Genomic DNA, 25784 nt, shown 5'->3' with positions numbered 1-25784 from the left:
AGGAGGATTCGACATGGTTGACCATAATCTTCTCATTAAGGCCCTCAAAGAGAGAGTAGGCGCAGAAGAACAGGTTCTACAATGGTTCTCAACTTTGAAAAGATGGACAGCACCCTTCGTGAATAAATACACAGTTTGTGATAGAAAATGTCCCAATATTCGTTAAATTACGTGTAGCATAGTCATAGTTGTTTTCCCAATGAGTATATACACAAGAGACTTCAAAATGTCAATTTTCTTTCTTTTATTCAGTTTTTCATTTTCTTTAAGATATTCGCTGATAGCCAACGCGTTTCGTCCGTCACCGGACTTCTTCAGGGCTATACATAATAAAAGAGATACAAAAATACATATTTACAAAAATTTGCAATCCATTAGGAAAAGATTTCAGCTAGACAAATTTTAGCTATGAAAACAGAGAACCAGACTTCATTATAATAATGTGAGAAACATTAAGCACATTTGAATAATTTTTTGGGAAAACAAATACAAGTGCAGAGACAAAAGAGAAAACATACTTATATAAAAAAGAGTTCATATACCCTCACCACAACAACACAGATATACACAGATAAAGTCAAGTATAGACATAATATATATAGTTTCACATACCAGTAATTACAAGACTGTTTAGTGCAAAAGACATGCTAATAAATTTGTCATGTGACACTGCAAGAATATCATCAGAAAACTCATTGAACTTATATGCATGACTTCCTTTACCTACCAACCATATAGTTACATTTTTTCAAAATTAAACAGCATATGAGTGCTAATAAATTTGTAATATCGCATTGAGAAGATATCAACAAGACCTGATTAAACTCGTATATATATCTACCCTTGTCTATAAACCATGCAGTTACATTTGTACAGTTTGAGAGAGAGACATATTCGTGAGTATCAACGTCAAGATAAATGCATAAAGAAGTACCTGGATAAAATGTTTAGTTATCACAATCACGGATACTGCATGATTTAGCATCTGGATGTTGGTCTGTAAAAATAATGACCAATAAGTATTCCCATAAGGTGTCTTATGAGCAGATATCTGATCTCGAAAGTTATTACCACTCTGTTGTACTCACAAAATATCAAAGGAAAATCCTTTCCTGTTGGTGAAGCGCTGCTAGGTCAGTGATGAGATGTTGACAAGAAGTCATAAAGGTATTTCGTCTGGCCACGGTAAGCCTTAAAGAATTTTTTTTTATATATAAAAATAATAATAAACAAAAATAGTATTTGTCATATATCGCACGGAAAAGATCATTGTATGGGGCCCACAAATATTGATTCTGGGCTAAAAAAAAAATTCAACAAATAATATCAATTCATAGGTACGTGTACCAAATAATCATCCCATTTAGAATAGTAAATATAATGGAAAAATATATATCAACAAGATGCCAAACAACATGACACAAATGATGTATATACATGTCAATATGGCTTCTATAGACATAAAACGAGTTTTTTTTTTTCCATTTTGCTTCCACTATTCAAAATTTCAGGAAAAAACACGAAGCGCTATTTAAAGTTAACACACAATGACTGCAACACAAGAGAGAGAGTCATCACGGTGCTAAGCAAAATACCACGAATGATGTATGTTAGTGTCAATATAGTTTCCATATGCAAAACGAGGTTTTTCTCCTATGCAGCCCCAGTGAAAGGATTCTTTTGACAAAAGCTCGAGGCACTATTTAGAGTTAACGAAAAGGAAAGCCAAAACACTACTTCACCCAGTCTGCAAGAGTGTTCAAAGAAAAAGGGTAAGAGCCAGCGCCATTACAGATGGGTCAAGGATATACAGGGTAATAAATAGTTACCTATCAAATAGCATGTAACCGCCCCCTGCAAAGAACATGAAAAAATATATAGATCCACGTAGTCTACCAAGACCCTAAAGTAGTTTTAGCATTTCAAAAATACAATAAAATAACATAAAAAAGGGAAAAAGATTAATGCCGGGCCCCACTTACCATGAATGCCGAAACGGCGAGCGTAGCAACAAGTCCTCTGGTTCGAATAAGAAGACCAGAGGGCCTTGTTTATATACATAGGGCAATTGACATCTAATTGAATAATTGTTCAATAATCATTTAATAGTAAAACGCGCGAACACGATGAACACTAATAATGGTCGCGTCATGTTAGGTGGGCTAAAACGCTGTCAAAAGGCGGCGCCATATTTGAATGTGCATAAAATCCCATCCGAACAATATTCCCAACAATGTATGGGCCGTCTTAAACAAAGACAGGTAACATATTGGATACCGTGGCTCAAATCAAACACTGTATTGTATCAAAAACAAGTTTATAAAGCAACCACGTGTGAAAACAAATGTGCACCACGAGGTATTTTATATATTGCGTAATTTCATGGGTAAAATATATATCCCAAATAGGGTCGGATAACGATGTTTAAATGTTATCGAGACGGCATAAAAAGGCGTTCTATGTTAAAACCGCCACAGTCATGGCAACATAATGGAGGGAATACAATGAGAAAACTCCAGAAAAGGCGGCTCCATTTTGAAACAGGTTGATGAACGTGAAAAAATGTAGTGTAATAACGTATACAAAGATATAAATAACTGCCTAAATGGATACCTCATTCTGGAACACCATGAAACGTTGAGGTTAAACAAGAACCCTTAAACGCGTCTCTATTGGGGAAATATGTAGAATGCGTTCGTACAGTGAAACAAAAAAATATATACATAACGAAATGGCTCAATGTGTAGATCTATATATCCGGAGTAAAAGACAGCATTGTAAACGCTGTCAGGGAGATATCCCATGGAAAAGCATATCAACACAAACAGCCAAGGTATTGACAGCATGTTTGAAGAGAAAAAGGCACAAGTGGCAGCGCCATATTGGAGTGAGTCCAACAATACATGAAAAGTATACAAAAGTTATTTCATTTCAGAAGCCAAAAAAATAGAAGTTAATGCAAAATATATTCAATTTGAAAAACTGCAGAGTGTTTTTACGGATGTGACACTTCTCAAACATGAGACCTTTTTTATCCAGAAAAAGGACACAAACAACAGAGTCTCAGGGTATGGAACTAGACACTGTAGGGACCTACAGTGTCTAGTTCCATACCCTGAGACTCTTTTCTCATAGGATCCTGTTTCAGATAAACCAAGATTCGTTGTTAATCTGGCATAACCTGTTTCTTTTGAATTTTTAATTTTTAATTGTCATTATCCTTAGATATGTATTACAGACCATTCGATGTGTCTTTTTAATCGTCTTATCTCTGTGAGACTAATGAAATAATTGTTTGTGTTCTTTTTCTGGATAAAAAAGGTCCACTTGTGCCTTTTTCTCTTCAAACATGCTGTCAATACCTTGGCTGTTTGTGTTGATATGCTTTTCCATAGGCTATCTCCCTGACAGCGTTTACAATGCTGTCTTTTACTCCGGATATATAGATCTACACATTGAGCCATTTCGTTATGTATATATTTTTTTGTTTCACTGTACGAACGCATTCTACATATTTCCCCAATAGAGACGCGTTTAAGGGTTCTTGTTTAACCTCAACGTTTGATGGTGTTCCAGAATGAGGTATCCATTTAGGCAGTTATTTATATCTTTGTATACGTTATTACACTACATTTTTTCACGTTCATCAACCTGTTTCAAAATGGCGCCGCCTTTTCTGGAGTTTTCTCATTGTATTCCCTCCATTATGTTGCCATGACTGTGGCGATTTTAACATAGAACGCCTTTTTATGCCGTCTCGATAACATTTAAACATCGTTATCCGACCCTATTTGGGATATATGTTTTACCCATGAAATTACGCAATATATAAAATACCTCGTGGTGCACATTTGTTTTCACACGTGGTTGCTTTATAAACTTGTTTTTGATACAATACAGTGTTTGATTTGAGCCACGGTATCCAATATGTTACCTGTCTTTGTTTAAGACGGCCCATACATTGTTGGGAATATTGTTCGGATGGGATTTTATGCACATTCAAATACAGCGCCGCCTTTTGACAGCGTTTTAGCCCACCTAACATGACGCGACCATTATTAGTGTTCATCGTGTTCGCACGTTTTACTATTAAACGATTATTGAACAATTATTCAATTAGATGTCAATTGCCCTATGTATATAAACAAGGCCCTCTGGTCTTCTTATTCGAACCAGAGGACTTGTTGCTACGCTCGCCGTTTCGGCATTCATGGTAAGTGGGGCTCGGCATTAATCTTTTTCCATTTTTTATGTTATTTTATTGTATTTTTGAAATGCTAAAACTACTTTAGGGTCTTGGTAGACTACGTGGATCTATATATTTTTTCATGTTCTTTGCAGGGGGCGGTTACATGCTATTTGATAGGTAACTATTTATTACCCTGTATATCCTTGACCCATCTGTAATGGCGCTGGCTCTTACCCTTTTTCTTTGAACACTCTTGCAGACTGGGTGAAGTAGTGTTTTGGCTTTCCTTTTCGTTAACTCTAAATAGTGCCTCGAGCTTTTGTCAAAAGAATCCTTTCACTGGGGCTGCATAGGAGAAAAACCTTGTTTTGCATATGGAAACTATATTGACACTAACATACATCATTCGTGGTATTTTGCTTAGCACCGTGATGACTCTCTCTCTTGTGTTGCAGTCATTGTGTGTTAACTTTAAATAGCGCTTCGTGTTTTTTCCTGAAATTTTGAATAGTGGAAGTAAAATGGAAAAAAAAAAAACTCGTTTTATGTCTATAGAAGCCATATTGACATGTATATACATCATTTGTGTCATGTTGTTTGGCATCTTGTTGATATATATTTTTCCATTATATTTACTATTCTAAATGGGATGATTATTTGGTACACGTACCTATGAATTGATATTATTTGTTTAAATTTTTTTTTTGCCCAGAATCAATATTTGTGGGCCCCATACAATGATCTTTTCCGTGCGATATATGACAAATACTATTTTTGTTTATTATTATTTTTATATATAAAAAAAATTTCTTTAAGGCTTACCGTGGCCAGACGAAATACCTTTATGACTTCTTGTCAACATCTCATCTCTGACCTAGCAGCGCTTCACAAACAGGAAAGGATTTTCCTTTGATATTTTGTGAGTACAACAGAGTGGTAATAACTTTCGAGATCAGATATCTGCTCATAAGACACCTTATGGGAATACTTATTGGTCATTATTATTTTTACAGACCAACATCCAGATGCTAAATCATGCAGTATCCGTGATTGTGATAACTAAACATTTTATCCAGGTACTTCTTTATGCATTTATCTTGACGTTGATACTCACGAATATGTCTCTCTCTCAAACTGTACAAATGTAACTGCATGGTTTATAGACAAGGGTAGATATATATATGAGTTTAATCAGGTCTTGTTGATATCTTCTCAATGCGATATTACAAATTTATTAGCACTCATATGCTGTTTAATTTTGAAAAAATGTAACTATATGGTTGGTAGGTAAAGGAAGTCATGCATATAAGTTCAATGAGTTTTCTGATGATATTCTTGCAGTGTCACATGACAAATTTATTAGCATGTCTTTTGCACTAAACAGTCTTGCAATTACTGGTATGTGAAACTATATATATTATGTCTATACTTGACTTTATCTGTGTATATCTGTGTTGTTGTGGTGAGGGTATATGAACTCTTTTTTATATAAGTATGTTTTCTCTTTTGTCTCTGCACTTGTATTTGTTTTCCCAAACAATTATTCAAATGTGCTTAATGTTTCTCACATTATTATAATGAAGTCTGGTTCTCTGTTTTCATAGCTAAAATTTGTCTAGCTGAAATCTTTTCCTAATGGATTGCAAATTTTTGTAAATATGTATTTTTGTATCTCTTTTATTATGTATAGCCCTGAAGAAGTCCGGTGACGGACGAAACGCGTTGGCTATCAGCGAATATCTTAAAGAAAATGAAAAACTGAATAAAAGAAAGAAAATTGACATTTTGAAGTCTCTTGTGTATATACTCATTGGGAAAACAACTATGACTATGCTACACGTAATTTAACGAATATTGGGACATTTTCTATCACAAACTGTGTATTTATTCACGAAGGGTGCTGTCCATCTTTTCAAAGTTTTGAATCAAGGAAGTGGGGTGTGGAAAAGTAAATTTTGCCATGTTCTGTGTCCCTACGTGTCATCCATCATATGTTATGTGTGCATGATTAAATATGCATATGCATTCCCCATGTTCGATTAATGACGCAATTACAGTTGTGTCCACCTCTAGTATGCCAGTTTCCAGTCCTCGTGAATACTACGAATATCAGGCCTATGTAAAGCTACGTTGCCACGTTTCCCAGTGTGCACGTTATTCTATTATAAAGTCCCCGTTTCTAGGCCTCAAAAGGGCCTGGACACCAGATTCAGCTCCTGTCTCCTGAAGCCTCGCTGAGGAGCGATACAGCCCCCACCTGTATCCTCGACCCTTCACTTACTTCCTGCCTCGCAGTGCCCGGCCCAGCCTGGCTCAGTCTCTGAGTCTGCCAAGAATATGTTATGATTCCAGTTATCAGTTCAGTCCTCCTTCTCTGCATTCCTAAGCTACTGAATCGCATCAATAGTTTCCGTCATTGTCTAGCCTTCACGTCTCCACGTTAGAGAAATACTGCATTTAATGGTCATTTAATATTCTTCATCACGCACTACATGTAGAATAATGCATGGTCCAGTCTTAGAATCAAGTTAGCCTTTCCTCTCCTGACTTCTAGTTTATATCAACATGTTCTCTAAACATCAGATACTAGATACTGTTTAGGTACATGTCGCCCTGACTCTCCAGACTTCAGTCTCTGCTCCTAGCACAGAGTTCATAGCCCCCAGCTTCTCCTAGTGATACGTCATTGCCAGTTTGCGCGCACCATCAGGTTAGAGGTCCCGGCTCCTTAGGTAGCCCCCTCCATGGTTTCCGCCCCATTCATGACATATTCTGTTACGTTTGCATCACATGTCTATGTATACGCCCAGTTACACCTACTTTCGCCCTTATCTTTCGCGACTGCTACGCGTCACGCCTTCTGCTCCACCCACTGCTACGCCTACTGCAATGTAATGCTATGTGTTTGCGTTATGTATATATGCTCATGTACTGTTATTAAAAGGTTATCCTTCCCGGCGCGCTCATCCCAGACCCAGCCCCAGCAGCTGCTGGGCCCTGTCATCCTATTCCTATGCAGGTTATCCTGTTCCTGTCCTTATGCTGTAATAAACCTGCGAAACTCCTACTACCTCGAATCTTGACTCTTATTTATTGAGCTATCTGTTATGATATATGTCTAGTCAAAAATAGGGTATTATTTATTTATTTACCACATAATGGCGCCCGAATAGGGACTTGCCCTTTCCCCACGCGTCGGTGAAGCCACGCCGACCCCCTGACCCTCTGCAGTCGTGACGGAACTCTTCTGTGCACCGGCAGATATTTCTGCTTCAAGTATCCCTCAGGCCCACGGAGGAGACGGAGGAGGCGGTCCAGCATCCAAACGAGACGGTGGAGGAACGCGGCGAGTCCCGACCAGAGCCCAAGCCAAGAGTCCAAGGTCCGAGGTATCCGGAGGCCCACCCGTAACTGAAGTCCGAAGTTCGTCGTCCGTCGTCGTAGCAGTCCAGTCCAGTCCGAGGCTTTCCGTTCTTGCTGCCCGGTGAGTACCATTACTGGGGTAGTATCTAGACAGGGTCAATCTAAATTGACTCTGGTCCGTGGGTTGGTGGTACACAGACTCACAAACGAAATGTTCATCTAGGTGGATACGGGTCTTGATGCGTCCCTTTATGGGACCGGTATGTTCCGTACTGTTTCAGCAGTGCATCCAGTAACTCTAGTCTGTTCCGTTCTCGAGAAATTCTTGTGTTTCTGTTCTCAGTATTCCAGGTAATATTCTGTCCGAACTGTTATGTTATGATGTTGTTCAATGTATTTCCAATGTCGTGGTATGCCTGAATTGTTCTCCAAATTGTTATTGTTTCTCGTGTATTGTATTGTGTTCCGATTCAAGTTTACAATGTCTCTCTTTTCGAGATTACGTCAGCTAAAAACTAGAAAGGGTTTGTTAGAAGAAGCAGTTCCTGTTCCGCCGAGGGACAGTCCAGGTCATTTTATGTATCAGAAGCATGGCATAAGCGCCATATTGTATCTAGATTTATGGGTAGAGTATACCAAACAGTTAGAAGAAAAGTATAGATGGCCCGTATCGGGTACATGGGATGCCGAGTGCATCATGCGAGTAGAAGAAGCATTATGGAAAAAGAAAGCCAGACAGTCACAGAAAGATGCCATCGAGTTATGGCGTAAAGAATCTCATAAAAGAACTGAAAAGGAAATCAGAAAGTCAGAATTAAGTAGAGAATCCTTAGAACGAGCACAAGAAAAAGAACTAATCGAGATTGGTGAACAAGTCAAAGCCGAACAGTCAGACAGACAGAGGCGTGCCCTTAATAGGGGTATGTATCCTCTCTTTGCCGAGGGCTTGCCAAAAGCGACCCCAGAGGCATCCAGTAATTTCCCGCCACCATTAGTTCCGATCAAGCTACGTCACAAACAGACCGCAGCTGATATTTTTATTTCGTCCTATTTGGACGACACAGTCCCAGAATATGCAAATCCTGTTCGCGCCCCGCCAGTCCCTGTAAATCAGGCACTTCCCGCTCCTCCAGACACCGGAGTACCTGTTACGGTACCCCCGGTCCAGCCCGCCATACAAGTCCAGCCTGCATTTCCATTTCCCACTCTGCCAGGACGAAGAGCCTCAGTAGACCTAGACTCCAGTTTAGGGGCCGCAGGGGGAGGTACTCCTCAAACCCCGCCGCCACACAAGCGTTTAACGTTAGCCGAATTACATGCACAAGCGTCACAGCGTACGCCCAGACATCAGACTGTAGCAGAAATAAGAAAATCCCTTGCCGAATGCGGCTATGATCCAGTCCCAGGCGAGGATAATATGGTTTTATATTCATTCCGCGTAAGAAAGGTGGCCGAGTATCTAGTCACCTTACCGAATATGAAAGAAGATCTAGACAGAATATATCGTTTCATCCGTACAGGAGATGATCCAGAAAGTATTAGCGAGGCCATGTCTCAAAGGAAAGCCGAGATCCAGCTCATGATATTAAAGTTTCTGATCAATTGTCTAATAAGAGAACAAGATTACCCGTCTAAAGATCCGGCCGAAATGAAAACCCTGACAAGGTGGAGTGATAATATAGCCGAGGGTAAACACAAGACCGTCGGTGCTATGGAGAGTATGTACAAGAAAATCCGTAGAGAAATAATAAAATTACACGAACAGCGTAAAGCAGCACAAGTAAGCGAGAAAGAAAGTAACTCTGATACTGAAGAGGTAGAGGACGAGAATCCCGCCAGAATAGCGTATGTAGGAAAATCTAGATTTCCAGATCGCCATTTACGCCTAGAACACAAGTCTACTTTCCATCATCCAGCACCAGAACAAGGTTCTCTAGAACAAGTGTTTCAAGCTACCGATCACATTCTGAAATCACGAATCGGTTACAGTGAGTTAAGTACCATGCATGAACAAGAACTAGCCCGATCAGCAGTCCGATGGATTACTGATTCTACCACTTTTCCAGACGAAATAGTGGCACAAATGTTTCTGAAAATGCCCCCAGCCGAACAACGACTGGTGGGTATGTATATGATTCAGCACCTCATTACTTTGTATGAGGGTCAGCACTCTGATCCAGGCCCGTTACATGATATCCTGAACGAGTTACTCCAGTATAGATGGAAAGGTTTAGGTACCGATTTAATTAGTGTCATTCTAGAACAGCGTCACAAATATAGGACGTTTTTGAACCCGCATTTTGTTCATGCCTCACCTCCAGAAGGTAAACCATTTTACATGGAGAGACAGAATCCGTTACGAGAAGTCCACCCAGTTAAAGGAACGGGTGGCGAAATGCAGCGAGTGTTTGTATACACTCCGATTACAAAGATGGAACTCCTCGAGATGAAGAAATTAATTCCCTGTCATGACAAAGATCCAGCAGGGTTCCATAGAGAATTAAAAGACATGCTCCGTATGGGAGAATACACATACCCAGATATAATTAAAATGTTAAAGGTTCTGCTGCCCGCAGGGGTGTATGAAAAGCTCAAGGAAAAAGAATGGGAGGTGGGAGAGAAAAAGATCGATTGGGCAGTTCTAGAAGCTGAAGACAAGGCACGAGTACCAGGTACCGGCCTTGGAGATAAATGTAAAGAATTACCAGAATTATTGATACAAGTTTTACCCAGATTATTGACAACTAGAAAAGAAGACTGGGATGCAATCTCAGCCTGTAAACAGAAGCAAGATGAGGATATTAGTGATTTTTATTCTAGATTTGAAAAATGTTTTAGCATCAACAGTGGCCTCAAGACAAGTAGTGAGTCATACCCTCACCTTTTTGTTACTAAATTAGTCGAGAATTCAAGTCCACAAATTAAAAATCGAGTTCTGAAAGTCGAAAGTACCTGGCAAGCTAATACCCCGTCCCAGATGTTGCAGATGCTTCAGTATCATCAGAATAGAATCAGAGAAGAGCAAGAACACGAAAGAAAACGTATGAAAGACACGAAAATGAAAGTACTAGTTGCACAATCTGTTCCTCAAGACAGTCAGAAGAGGGGTCCGAATCAAGCCAGTCATCCTGCAGCTCCCGTTAAAGGGAACTGCAATTATTGTAAACAGCCAGGTCATTTTATAAATGAGTGTGCAGTTCTGAAACACAACATAGCTACTGGTAAGACTAAAGAAAGACCACGTCCGCCTAGACAAGAACAAGTTTCACAGATTCCTCAGCTACAGAATGCACCACAGACAGTTACCGCACCGCAGCCTATTGCTGCAACACAGCATGTTACATCGCAGATGTACCAGTATGCACAGTCTGAGTACCCAGAGTACCAGCAGTATTCATGAAACAGCCTAGAGAGGGAGGTAGGCTTGCCTCTCATCGAGATACCTGTAGATCAAGAAGGTCCCTATGTTCACAGTCAAGTATTAGGGAAAGACAGAAAGTTTTTGATCGATACAGGGGCAAGTAGGACCACAATTAGTCATGCCGAAGTTCCAGGGGCTCCGCTCTCAGGCTCAAGAAATGTTTCCCTTGGATTTTCAGGAAAACCTATCGTAAATGAGATTTCAAAGCCAGTTACTCTAGAGGTAGGTCCATTGTCCCGCACTACTGATCTGTTACTTACTAAGTCATGTCCAGAAAATCTATTAGGCATTAAGACACTGAAAGAGTTAGGTGCAGTTATATGCTGTTCCCCAGAGGGAATACGATTGTTCCTACGTGACTTCAAGGGTCACTATGTACTACGAGATTTTGATTCAAGACTGTCTAATGTTCCGCAGCACTTATGGGCGCAAGGTCCAACTGATGTAGGTTACATGCAAATCACACCCTATCGTGTGACTCTCAAGCCAGGTGTAGTGTTACCACGAATCAGACAGTACAGATTGCCACCAGAGGCTGTAGCAGCCTTATCCAAAATTATTGACGAGCTCATGGCTCAAGGAGTGGTTGTAGAAACTGACTCCAATGTATGTAATTCTCCGATCATTCCAGTCATGAAACGTACTGATCCAAATGCACCCCCAGTATATCGATTAGTGATTGACCTACGAGAGCTTAATAAATGTATTATTCCGCAGTACCCAGTTGTCCCAGACATCTCTTCCCTATTGACAGCCATTGATTCCGAAGCCACGTTCTTCACTGTCATAGACCTCAAGAACGCATTTTTCAGTGTTCCTATTCATCCAGACAGCCAGTTCCTTTTCGGATTTTGTTTAAATGGAAGGAGCTATATGTTTACACGAGCTCCTCAAGGTTTCACAGAAAGTCCTAGTATTTACAGTCAAGCACTCAAGAGACAACTAGACAACATTCACATGCCAACTGACACTGCCCTGCTCCAGTATGTCGATGATCTACTGATCACAGCCCGTTCTGAACGTGCATGCGAGCGAGCATCCCTTACAGTTTTGTATTTCCTAGCCGAGATGGGGCACAAGGTGTCCCCTTCTAAGCTTCAATTCTGTGTCCAGCAAGTGGTCTACTTAGGACACTTACTGTCCAAGAGGGGTAGGCAGTTGACACCAGACCGTATCCAGTTAATAGCGAGTCTTCCTCAGCCCAAGACCCAGAAGGAGGTACGTGCTTTTATCGGCCTTACTTCTTACTGTAGACAGTATGCATTTCTAGCCAAACCACTGATACAGTTAACGACACAGGAGGCAGCCGTATCGACTGTCCTCCCTTGGACATCTGAACATACACTTAGTTTCAATGAGTTAAAGAAAGCCCTATGCCAAGCTCCAGTTCTAGCAACACCGAACTACAGTAAGCCTTTTACACTTTTCGTCACTGAACGTGAAGGTACAGCATTATCTGTTCTCACACAAGATCAAGCAGGACAATACAAGCCCTGTGCTTATTTTTCGAGCACATTAGATCCTGTAGCCCAGGCTCTGCCTGCGTGCCTCAAGTCAGTTGCAGCCACAGCCCTAGCTATCAGACAAAGTGATTCCATAGTCTTAGGACATACCTTGACAGTACAAGTTCCACACTCTGTGGAAGTTCTTTTAAACCGAACACAAACTCAGCACTTGACAATTGCACGTTTAACAGGTTATGAATTGACACTGTTCCAGCCTCACATAGAAATCAGACGCTGCAACATTTTAAATCCTGCTACACTGTTACCATCAGTTACTTCGAATCCTGACCCACATGACTGTGTGGAAGTAGTTAACATTACGACAAAGCCAAGACAAGATCTGACAGATATTCCGTTACCAGATCCCGACCTGACACTTTATGTGGATGGTTCATGTATGAGAACAAGTACAGGAGAACTAGTCGCCGCGTATGCAGTGACTACTGACACTAAAGTTATAGAGACACACCGTATTGATACCCTGTCCGCTCAAGCAGCAGAGCTAGTTGCTCTGACACAAGCCTGTATACATGCCAAGAACCAGAAAGTTAATGTTTACACAGATTCACGTTACGCATTTGGAGTTGTACACGACTTCGGAGTGCTCTGGCAGGAGAGAGGTTTCATGACTTCTCATGGAACCAAGATTCAGCATGGTCTCCTTATTCAAGCTCTGTTAGATGCCATACATTTGCCGACATCTATCGCTATCATGAAGTGCAAAGCACATACGAAAGTTACTGACATTATTTCCCAAGGTAATGATCTAGCAGATCGCACAGCCAAGCTTACAGCACAGACTCCAGACATTCAAGTTAATCCGACACAGACACATGCTCCAGATCCGACTACATGTATGACAGTTAAGGACCCTACACAAGATGTCATAGACATACAGTTACATGCTACTCCCGAAGAAATCAAGAAATGGTCCGAACAAGGAGGGGTCCAGACAGATCAAGGATGGTTAACGAAGGGTAGAGCCACATGGTTTCTCCCCGACTCTATGGTTCAAGTCATTATTAATACCGCACATAGTCCAGCACATTTAGGAGAAAAAGCTATGTTAGACAGTATCCAGAACATAGTTGTATGCGCTTTGTCCAGGTGGACAGAAGCATATCCAGTCCCAGATTACACAGCCGCGACCACTGCCAAGCAGTTGGTTCGTGAGTTCTTCCCCCGTTATGGACTCCCTAGAGTCGTATATTCTGACAACGGCCAGCCATTCTCATCTGAACTCATGAAGCATGTTTCCCTGTTATTAGGGTACCAGTGGAAGTTCCATTGTGTACGCCATCCTGAAGCAGCCGGTCTCGTAGAGAGACATAACCAGACTCTGAAAATCCGTATTGCAAAAATATGTAAAGAGAAAGGTGTGGACTGGCTAGTAGCTCTACCAGTCGCTTTATTTTATATGCGCATGGTCGCACATTCCAGATCAGGTCTGTCCCCGTATGAGGTCGTTTTTGGCCGCCCCCCTAATATGTGGGGTACTCCTAGACCCCGAAGTATTACCGATGTTTCAAGTAATATGCTGACAGATTACCTAGCTTCCTTGATGTCTGCCCTCAACTCATGTCGTTCACAGGTTGCTGCCGCATTTCCAGACAATACCGAGGTGGCACCGCATGAAATCGTTCCAGGATCCATGGTGATGGTCCGCAACTTTGACAGATCAAGTCCGCTGGAGCCTCGTTGGAAAGAGCCCCGACAGGTCCTCCTCACCACCCGTACAGCCGTGAAGTTGGAAGGACGCAAAGGCTGGGTACACCTTTCTCATGTCAAACTTTTTAATGGACTGAAACCCGTCTTAAAGAACATTTCCCAGGATTTGAAGGATTGCCAAAATATTGTTCTCAAGGACTGTCCCGCAAAAGACATTGCTACAACCCCTCCCCTGTTAGAGAAAACTCCGCAACAGGAGTACAAGCTAAAACTCCGGTCTAGTAAAATAAGTCAGTCAGTTTGATTGTCTAAGTCCTCCCCTAGGTGAAACGGTTAGACTGTTTCTGACATGTATAAAATAGACCCCCATAGTGAGAGAGTTAGTCAAAACTCAATCCGATGTATCGTTTTTCTATGTTTCATATTATTTCTCAGCATTATGATTTCCTGCACCAGTTATGCATTTTTCTTGTATTTCCCAGTTCTTCATGTAAATAAGTCTGCTAATGCTACAGTAGAGCACACGTTTAGTGACCTGCCCCCTCATGAACTCTCTTACCGCCTCGCTATGCGAAATAACTCATTTATCCGCATGTTACATTACTCACACCAGACCAGCAATGCCACTAATTGTTGGGTGTGTGGTCGACTCCCCCCTTTCCAGATACCGAAGGGAGTCCTGCCACTTTTTCCTTATCCATTTTCACATAATGGTTCGTGTGGAGCATGGTCCATGTTAACGTCATCCTCAACAGATATGTCTTTTCTTAACAGTACATGTTTTCCAGACAAGCAAGGTCTCCCCCACAGAACAGGGTTAGATCTAGAAAATGAAGTATATAATCTAGGTAATTATTCGTCGAATTTCATGGTCCTGAATGTTCAGTCTGATACTACTCCAGACTTACCTGCTATTTCAGTACTACCAGTCAAAGGCGAATTATGTGTCCGAAATTATGGTTCCATACACGTAGGACATAGTGATTGTACTACTATTGTCAAGTATAGTGACAGTGGGAAATCTATCTTCAAAGCTTCACGTCATTCTTATTTTATTTGTGGTCAAACCGCATATGTTCGTTTGCCCCTCGATTGGGAGGGAACCTGTTACATTGCCTTCCTACTGCCACCAGTTTTTCTAGCCCCACCTGATTATCATAGGAATACACATCTAGTACACATTAGACATAAAAGGGAGTCCCCAATTGTCGATTATACTGAAACTGCTCTAGAACAGTATACAGATTTCAACAGAGGTTTCTTTTTCTTTATAGGACCTATCCAGAATAGTAAACTGATCCGTAGGTTAACCAGAACCCTCGAAGCTGTAGTAAATGAGACTGCCTCTGCTCTAGGTAACTTAACCGAAGAGCAATCTGCTATGAGATTTGTCGTTTTACAGAATCGTCTCGTCCTTGACGTCATACTGGCCGATAGGGGCGGGGCCTGTAGAGTCATCGGATCTAGTTGCTGCATTTTCATTCCAAATAACGCGCCGTCTGTTTATTCAGCTATAACCAGACTCCATAAAATTGCCCATCTGATACACCAAGACCCAGGCACCTGGACATGGTCCGGTTGGTTCTGGAATATAATTTCCGCATGGGGATGGAAAATATTGTCCTTTCTAGGTATTGCAGTAGCGATCATATTCAGCTGCTGCCTCTGTATACAATGTGGCCCTGCGATTTGCGGCATTTGTGCTACCTCTTGTATTCCTAGTCCCAAGCCCCGTTCTACATCCCGTTCCAGGATAATTCGAGACGAGCAAATGATACTGTATGAAATGATAGACGGTATCATGAATATTGATGTTTCCTGATGGAAACGTAGTGACAAGGAGGGAATGTGGAAAAGTAAATTTTGCCATGTTCTGTGTCCCTACGTGTCATCCATCATATGTTATGTGTGCATGATTAAATATGCATATGCATTCCCCATGTTCGATTAATGACGCAATTACAGTTGTGTCCACCTCTAGTATGCCAGTTTCCAGTCCTCGTGAATACTACGAATATCAGGCCTATGTAAAGCTACGTTGCCACGTTTCCCAGTGTGCACGTTATTCTATTATAAAGTCCCCGTTTCTAGGCCTCAAAAGGGCCTGGACACCAGATTCAGCTCCTGTCTCCTGAAGCCTCGCTGAGGAGCGATACAGCCCCCACCTGTATCCTCGACCCTTCACTTACTTCCTGCCTCGCAGTGCCCGGCCCAGCCTGGCTCAGTCTCTGAGTCTGCCAAGAATATGTTATGATTCCAGTTATCAGTTCAGTCCTCCTTCTCTGCATTCCTAAGCTACTGAATCGCATCAATAGTTTCCGTCATTGTCTAGCCTTCACGTCTCCACGTTAGAGAAATACTGCATTTAATGGTCATTTAATATTCTTCATCACGCACTACATGTAGAATAATGCATGGTCCAGTCTTAGAATCAAGTTAGCCTTTCCTCTCCTGACTTCTAGTTTATATCAACATGTTCTCTAAACATCAGATACTAGATACTGTTTAGGTACATGTCGCCCTGACTCTCCAGACTTCAGTCTCTGCTCCTAGCACAGAGTTCATAGCCCCCAGCTTCTCCTAGTGATACGTCATTGCCAGTTTGCACGCACCATCAGGTTAGAGGTCCCGGCTCCTTAGGTAGCCCCCTCCATGGTTTCCGCCCCATTCATGACATATTCTGTTACGTTTGCATCACATGTCTATGTATACGCCCAGTTACACCTACTTTCGCCCTTATCTTTCGCGACTGCTACGCGTCACGCCTTCTGCTCCACCCACTGCTACGCCTACTGCAATGTAATGCTATGTGTTTGCGTTATGTATATATGCTCATGTACTGTTATTAAAAGGTTATCCTTCCCGGCGCGCTCATCCCAGACCCAGCCCCAGCAGCTGCTGGGCCCTGTCATCCTATTCCTATGCAGGTTATCCTGTTCCTGTCCTTATGCTGTAATAAACCTGCGAAACTCCTACTACCTCGAATCTTTACTCTTATTTATTGAGCTATCTGTTATGATATATGTCTAGTCAAAAATAGGGTATTATTTATTTATTTACCACAGGGGTCCCCTCATCTTCCTTGTTGGGTCTGTATAGGGATTACATTCCTGGTTCTAGCACCTTCGTTCTTTTGACTTAGACACGGTACTTAAATAGTGGTGCAAACGTCTTTGCCTTAATCCCTAAATAAAAAACTCTCTACAATGGTTCTCATCCTTCTTCCAGAATCGCTCCCAGAGAGTCAAAATCAAGTCATACACTTCCGACCTTCTCCCCGTGAACAGAGGCGTCCCCCAAGGCTCCGTTCTCTCCCTGCAACTGTTCAACATTTACATGTTACCCCTCGCTTCCATTCTGAATAAAGCCAACATCCCCTTCCATTTATACGCAGATGACACCCAGATTTACGTGGAATCCTCCTCCATCAATGACATTCCAAGACTCAAGTTTCAAGTTTCAAGTTTAATGTTTATTGCTTGATTAATTAAAATCATCACAATCCCCCCTACATAAAATAAGTGAGATTCATATACTCAAACTGCGAGAAATATCATTATGCAAGTGCTCATTTTACATCCGTACTCTATCTCCCATACATTTCAAGTGTATAAAATTCTGTTATTATAAAATCATTCTAAAACTATGTTTAGATCAGATTACAACCAAAAAGTTAAAATTATATACCAACCGGATTAAAATTATGGAGATATGTTACATGCAATTATGGTTAAAGATCATCCGCTTGCAATAGACAGCTGTTGACTAATCTCATAAACTTAACTCCTCGGCAAGACAAGATACATGACGAGCCCTCCAGCCAGCTTATCACTGCTTGTCTGCTAGAGCGAATGTTCAGATTGATAAAGATCGTCTTTAGGTATTGTCTCCTTTGGGTCAACATGGCTGGACAGGCGCACAACAAATGGGCCAAGGTTTCCTTTTGTAATCCACATAAGCGACAACGTTCTGAGTTAAAACCTGTCACCCAAGAGGGGAATAAATGCTTAGAGACATACACCCCCATCCTGAACTTTAGAAAGCACATCTTTAAATAGGAACTAAAATGGGCAGATAAGTAGGCTTGTGGCTTTAGAGACCTGTATGAATTCATGACTGTCCATTCGTGTCGTCTCTTTGTGAGCGCAAATTTATCTTCCAATAAAGATTTCTTTTTGCTTGCGACATTCACAGTTTTATTAAAGGACACTCGATCCATCTTGTTGTCCCAAGTGGCCAAAGATGAGCTCAAATAACTCCCCCAAGAATTTGGGGTATCTTGCTCATTCTGTGACCTTACTTCGTCCCAGCAGAGTCTATTTAGAGTTTCCGCTTCGGATAGCCGGAGGGTGTGGCAGAATTTAATAAAGTTACTCATTGCCCTGTATTTAAGATCCTGAAGACCAAATTCCAGTCTCCGCTGGGCGGGCGGAGCACATTTTGGCAAATCAAAAACTGCTTTATAAATTTTTGACTGCAATACGTTCTGGAGATGCGAATCTTTGCCGCGCCAGGGGACAAGGCCGTATGACAAACTTGGACATTCCAAGACTCAATAATACTCTCAAAGAAGTCAAGAATGGTTATCATCGAACCACCTGAAACTCAATCAAGGTAAAATAGAAATCCTACTGATCTCCAACAAGGAAGAAAACCCGCAAGTCTCCGAGTGGCTAAAAGTCATTGATACTCTCAACGTGATTCCCACTCTGACTAACCCTGTAAAATCACTAGGAATCACCCTAGACCACAATTTATCCATGGCAAACCACATTAAAAACTCTGCCAAGAGCGCCTTCTTGAATCTGAAGCTACTCAACAAAGTCAAACCCTACATTCCACCTGCGGATCTCAAACAAGCCACCCAATCTCTTGTGTTATCCAGACTGGACTACGGGAACCCAACCCTCTCTGGTACCCCCCTCCCCCACCTAGTACCCCTAAAAACCACCCTCAATGCAGAGGCCAGAATGGTCTCAGGAGTAAAAACAATTTGACCACATTTCTCCCGCACTCAGAGATCTAAAATAGCTCCCAGTGGAAATGCGGGCCAGCTTCAGAACAGCCAGCCTGACACACAAAGCCTTGCATACAGGGAAACCAGAATACCTTGCCTCGAAACTCAAGAAAGCCGGCCAATCTAGAACACTCAGAAGTTCAAAGTCCCTCCTGCTCATCCCCTTAAAAACACACAAACAGAAAACAGCAAACCGCTCCTTTGCAGGGAATGCTCCGAAAATCTGGAACGCCATTCTGGTCGACATTAGAACTATTTCCTTCTTTCTAAAGTTTAAACGCCGCTTAAAAGACCTCTACCTCAACCGTGCCTTCCCGAAACCAATTAGGTAACTTTCAAACCCTAACTTGTTCTGCCTTCAGATCACGCGTACCTGCAACTGACCTCTCCCACCCCCCTCCTCCCCATTACATGTGGTCTGCACCGCTACGGGAACCTCTCAGGATGTGACTTTGTCCTCACTGGGACAACTGAACACTTATTTCTATGCTTATTCTATCTGTGGACTTGCTGTACGCTTATCCTGTGTGTATTCTATTTGTTATCTGACTTATACATGTGGCCTTGCTGTACGCTTAGCCTTGTGTGTATTGTATTCGCTGTCTGACTTATACATATCCTGTTGTGAAGCGATCCAATACCCTTGGGTCTGGCCAGCGCTATAGAAAACTCCAAAAATAAATTAAAAAAATAGGAATAAATACATACTGTTACTGTGTTGTCCTTCAAAGTCCATTAAGATATAAACAAACAGTTTGGTCACTTTTGGTGAATAAAATGCACTCAACAATGGCAGTCATACTTCTCATTTTTTATTTGGAGGGGGGGGTTATATAGCGCAAACTTGACCCAAAGGTATAAGAGCACTTTACCTGAACACCAGTTACATTACAGACAGACACATTCGTTTTGGTAGGCACTGGGAAGATTAAGTGATTTGCCCAGAATCACAGGAGCGTCCCTGCCGAGACTCAAACACAGTTCCCCAGGTCCAGGATCAACCGCTCTAGCCATTAGGCTATGTCCTCTCCCATTTTACACTGGCATGCACAACAGTTTATGACATGTGGTCTCTGTAATGGGAGTCTAAGAGCTTAGCATATATTGGGATTTGAATAAGTATATATTACTAAGGATTTCTGCACTGGAAATCTTGTAATACAATATCCACAAAGAGTTTCCAAGAAGACTTAAGTTCACTTCAATATGGGAAACTGGACCAGATCAGCACAATAAAAATCATGTTTCAGAGTTTATGAGTTTATCTAATAGGCACACATTCTATTCTAACCTGAAATCTAAGTTGAAAAGGTTTATTGGAATTCCTGATGGAATGTATGTATTTCCAAAATGTTTGATTCTATAGATTTTAGATCAAATCAATCACAATACATGCATCAGCTAGAATATAAAATAACATTTGTTTAAAAGCAATTATACATAAAAACGTTGACTTATCCCCTAGTCATTGCCAAATTAATAAAAATTCTGGTTAGAAAGTTAATTGAACATGCATTAAAGCCATTTAAATGTCATTGAAAGCAATATGAGATGATATTCTTCCCAGTTCTTATGTCTGCTGCTCTAAAAAACAGTCTAAAGGTTTTTCTCAGAATTTGTAGGAGTTCAGGGATTAAGCAAAAAATATGTTCTAAAGTCTCATTTATTTTACTACGTAGGCAGCATTGTGTTTTTTTTTGCGAGGGAGTTGTCCAACTTCCCTCAATTTGAAGTACTGGTAAATACAGTAGTCTAAATCGTGGATGAGAAATCTTTATATTTTCTTCAAGGTGGGAAAGCAGATATTGCTTCAGAATATTCTTGAATCAGTTTCCATTTTTGTATGAAGCGGATAGTAATAAGTCACTAAGATAGGAAGTTTCCCTTATTTTCAACCAAATTAATTGTTCCTGAGTCATTTTGTTGAGTTCTAATAAAGAATCTACTTGTGGTAAATCATGGTTGTGATGACCGAAGCAATTTAATTCCCATTGAAGTTGGATGGTCTGATTTGCTGAGACGTATTTCAACTAACGTTTGTTTTCTAAGTTTTTATGTGCTGCAATGTCACTATCACATTTGTAGTTCACTCGCACTATACTGCTTAGTGAGTGTTGTGACCTTAGTTCCAGTTCTTATCTAATGTGGCAGTGCACTATTGAAGATCTCACGTTAGGGAGCTGTTGCATATTTTTGATGAAAATTAAATATACATGGTGAATGGCTTTAGATTGAGAAATTAGGGAACCATAAAGAAGGATAGAAATCATTTTCATAATAAAAGTAATAAGTGTTTAGCTCATTGCTCATCCTCTGTACCAGGATGAGAATCGTTTTATTGCAAAAGTAGCTTTTGTACATTTGACTTTCACTTTCAGAAGATTCTCATTCCAATTTAAGATTTTATCAATGTTTACTGCAGGGTAGTGGTACAATTCTGTCTGCTCCGTAGTCAAGTGAGCTATTTCCAAATAAAACTTTTATCAGGTTTTCCAAAGACAATCATCTTAGTTTTTGTAAGTTTAGCTGGTAAATATTTGCTTTTTTTCATGTTTGTTAAGAGGGTAAAGTTGATGTTGGAGGCCTCAATCGGTTTGAGAAACAATAACAAGATCATCTCTCTATGCCATGTGGATAATCTTGGGTTGAACAAGCTTCGGTGGAAGGCACAGCCAGGAGTCAAGATGATTCAGCAAAGCCGCCATGTATAGAGAAAATAAAATAGGTGCAAGTATACAACCATTGCTTAAAACCATTGAATGTTGGAATTCATGAATTGAGACCAGACCCATTTGATAATTTCACTTGGACCCAGGTCTCATTGTGTAATACCATCAAAAAGTATATGAGATTATCAATTCCTCAAACTTTCAGTTTTTGACATCGAAAACGTCAGTTGATTTTCACAAAAGCGGTAGCTTAATCTATAAAGCAAACAAAGAGATTGTTATTGTACCTTCCCAGGGCTTTCCCAATGATTATGTTTAAAGCCAATATGTTATTGAGTGTTGAACATGATAGTCTCAAGCCTGTTTGATAAAGTTTAATTATGCAATTTTCTTCTATCCATTCTGCTAATTTTTGTTGTAAGCATTTTGCAAACCCTTTTTATCTGTGACAAGAACGAATGTTAAATGGTATGTTTTTTTAATCACATTTGGAGTCCATTTTCTGGATTGCCTTTCCAAGATTTTGAAATATGTCACAATTTCAGAATGCTTGAGAAAAGTATTTTCAACAATGTATTCAATATAGTTCTATATATGCAGATCTTGCTTAATGATTATTATTGGAATACCATTAGGGCCAAGAGCACCAGAAGGTCGGCAGTTGTTCATTATTGCGGCTATTTCCTTACTGGTGACTTGTAGTTTAGTGAGATCATGGTACAAAACTCATACAGAGGAAATTGTCTAGGAGCAAATATTTCCAAAATTAATTGTTTCCAAGTCATGCTTTACATTTTTTTATTATGTTGTCACACGATAATACTGGTCCTGATCATTGAGCAACCTTCTTATTTTTTTCTGTAGTTCATTTTAATTTCTTATATTTTTGTGCCATATGTGTTCCACAACTTCTTGTTCTTTTACAGCAGTCAGTTATTACTACTGGTCATCAAGATAAAGGTGAATGTGTTGTAGAGGAAGCGCTTCAATTCACGAATCCTGGGTAATCCATATGTTCCACTTAAAAAAGAGGAGTTTATCATGCGATTGAAGAAAGGCTGCTTATAAAGTTGGTGTAAATCATGGGTACTTGCAAACATTTTCACTGGCGCATATAAATATGGTTTGTGGTGTGCCTGAGGGCTGCATTGATGCCAGCAGGGTGGGAGTGGCGATTGGTCGGCGCAGGTTGTATGGTGAGTGAAGAGGAAACAAAGCATGTACATGGTTTGGACAGTGAATCATGGAGTTATTTTGAGGGTTTCATTCCATACTGTCCTCTAAATTAAGCCCCTCATCTGTAAGAGAGAGATAGATTTGTCAATTACGTATTATGCTTTATCTGAATCGCTATCCCTCTACCGCACCTTGGGTAAACCTTCTCTGCTTGCTATCGCTAGCTTGGGAGAGTACAAAGGAAGTAACGTGATTATCGAATTGGAATGAAATAGAATTGCACAATATAAAACCAGATAACATGGGATTATTCCTGGCTTCCCCACTTGACCTAATTGTGTGATCCTATACAATTGTTTTATTGAATTTTTCTTCAATATCAAATATAAGAGCATCTTTTTTTTAAAAAATGTATTGAGAGTTCATAGATGTAAAAACAGTACATATCGATTTCCGCATAAGATTTAAAAAGTGCAAAATACAAAATACATACAAGGCAGGATACGAATATGCCGTAATAGGAATACAAATTCTGAGCGAAGATATTTCTTTTAAAGTGCAATGTGCATTGTGCAATGTGTTAATGTTAATGGAAACAGACTTTACAATGAGCCATACACAGACAAGCCAGTCTAGAGTAACCAACATTCAATCCTAAGAGAGTAAAAAGGAGTAAAAGAAATAAAAAGAAAGAAAACCCACAGTAACTAGCATTCAAACACGCTCCAATATTTATCATATTTTCTAAGAGCCCCTGACCTCAGTGCATATTTTTTTTCCCTTCCCTTAATCTTAGATATTTTCGCTTTCCATGCGTTAAAAGTCGGTACTTTATCTGTTTTCCAAAGTTGCAAAATAAGTGATTTCACTACGAGGGATGCTATAAATAGGGGCTCATCATGGGGAGTGGAGCACGGGAGCAACCAAGGACCAAAATAGATTCATTTAGTGAGATTTGGGTATCGATTGTATTTCTGAGATTTTTTCAATATCCTTCCAAAAATCCTGTATTTTGGTGCATTCCCATATTATATGTTTCCAATTGCCCTTTTCTTCACAGCGAACACACTTATCCTCTACTTGAGGATATATATTGTGGAGAAACGAGGGTGTTCTATAGATTAACCATTTAGTGAAGAATTGCATCCGTTTAAAATTAGCGCCTCGGAAAATGGACTTATTAAATGTATTAACTTTGTCCCAGGTGGATTTATTGATCTCAATACCTTCTCTCTTTCTCCACCTGTCTCTCGCCTTATCATAAAAAGTGACTGGTTTATCTTCATTAAAACATTTTTGTTCAAGTGCTAATCTTCCTCTGCGTCTGACTATTTAGTGCTTCACTTATATATGTTTTATAAAATAAGTTACCTATATCTAACTCTCTCAATGAGGCGTGGAGGCTAATAAAGGACCATTGCAAAATTATATTTGAATGCTGGATCTCTCTTTCTACTTCCTCCCAGGTTTTCCAACTGTTCCCTAAGATAAAATACTCAATTTTCTCAAAACCATTTTCCTTCCAAATTCTCAAAATGTTTTTATCCTAAGTACCCATCTCCCCTATACTTAAATTCATTAGGCTAGTTGAGATATTTATTCTAAAAATATCAAAGTATTTCAGAAGCTGGGCTTTTTGTTTAAGTAGCCACTGTAAAGACTTATAACGTACCTTCTTTGGATATTTGGTAACTCTTACTGGGTCATTAATCTTAAATTCAACAAAAATGTTAAAGAGTTGGGCAGGATATAGTGTTTCGTCAGTATCTGGGCTGGCGCAGAGGGGGGTAAGCATCTTAATAGGAAAACACGTGAGGTTTTTAGTCGAAAGGTCACACACAGATCAGAGGGGTAGATGGGTATTTGTTTACAGGAAACTAAATCAGGTAAACATAATATTAACCACAATATACGCCCCGGGCATAGATGACCCGCTTCCAATTTTGCAACTCAAGCAAGCATTAACGGGCATACCAGGCCATATAATCTGGGGGGGTGATTTTAATTGCTTACAAAATTCCGCAATTGACTCATCAAAAAGAGATCAGCGCCAGAATAAACCTCAAGTAGCCATTGCCTTACAAAGTTGTAAAACAGATCTGGATATCTTTGATTGCTGGCGTTTTCAAAATCTATCTAAACGCGAATATTCTTGCCACTCTGCAAAGTACAACTCAGCATCTAGGCTGGATTTTTATTTAATATCCCATGGTCTTGAAATCAGCACCTATGAACACCTCCCAAATGCATTCTCAGGCCACGCATTACTTAAAATGGAAATAAATATTGGAAATCAGGAAAGAGAGGGACCTAAAAGATGGTATTTCAACAAACTGAACCTGGCAGAATTACAATGGTGCACAGACATTGAGGAGGAGATAGATGCATTTTTTGATCTAAATAGAGGCTCTGCTCCAATTAACGCGATTTGGGAAGCATTCAAGGCCACACTGAGAGGCATAATCACCTTCAAAGAAATACCTAAACAGAAAGCCAAAAGTGAGGAGAAAGTCACTTTACAGATGAATCTTGCACACGCAAACCAAGAGCATTATAAAATTAGATCCCTAGTTACTGGGCAAAAGGTAGCAGAAGCAAAAAAAAAAAGAGGGAATTTTTATGACGACTTAGGAGATGCAGCTAGTAGTCTATATGCCCAGAAGCATTATGAAGAGAGCGAATATACAGGGAGACTCCTAGCTTGGCAAGCCAAAGAAAATCAAGCTCGCAATAGAATAGACCACCTCTACGACCCTGTTACTAAAATACATGCGAA

This window comes from Lissotriton helveticus, chromosome 6 (genome assembly GCF_964261635.1).
Source record: "Lissotriton helveticus chromosome 6, aLisHel1.1, whole genome shotgun sequence".
Classification (NCBI taxonomy): domain Eukaryota; kingdom Metazoa; phylum Chordata; class Amphibia; order Caudata; family Salamandridae; genus Lissotriton; species Lissotriton helveticus.
This window is presented reverse-complemented; position numbering follows the sequence as displayed.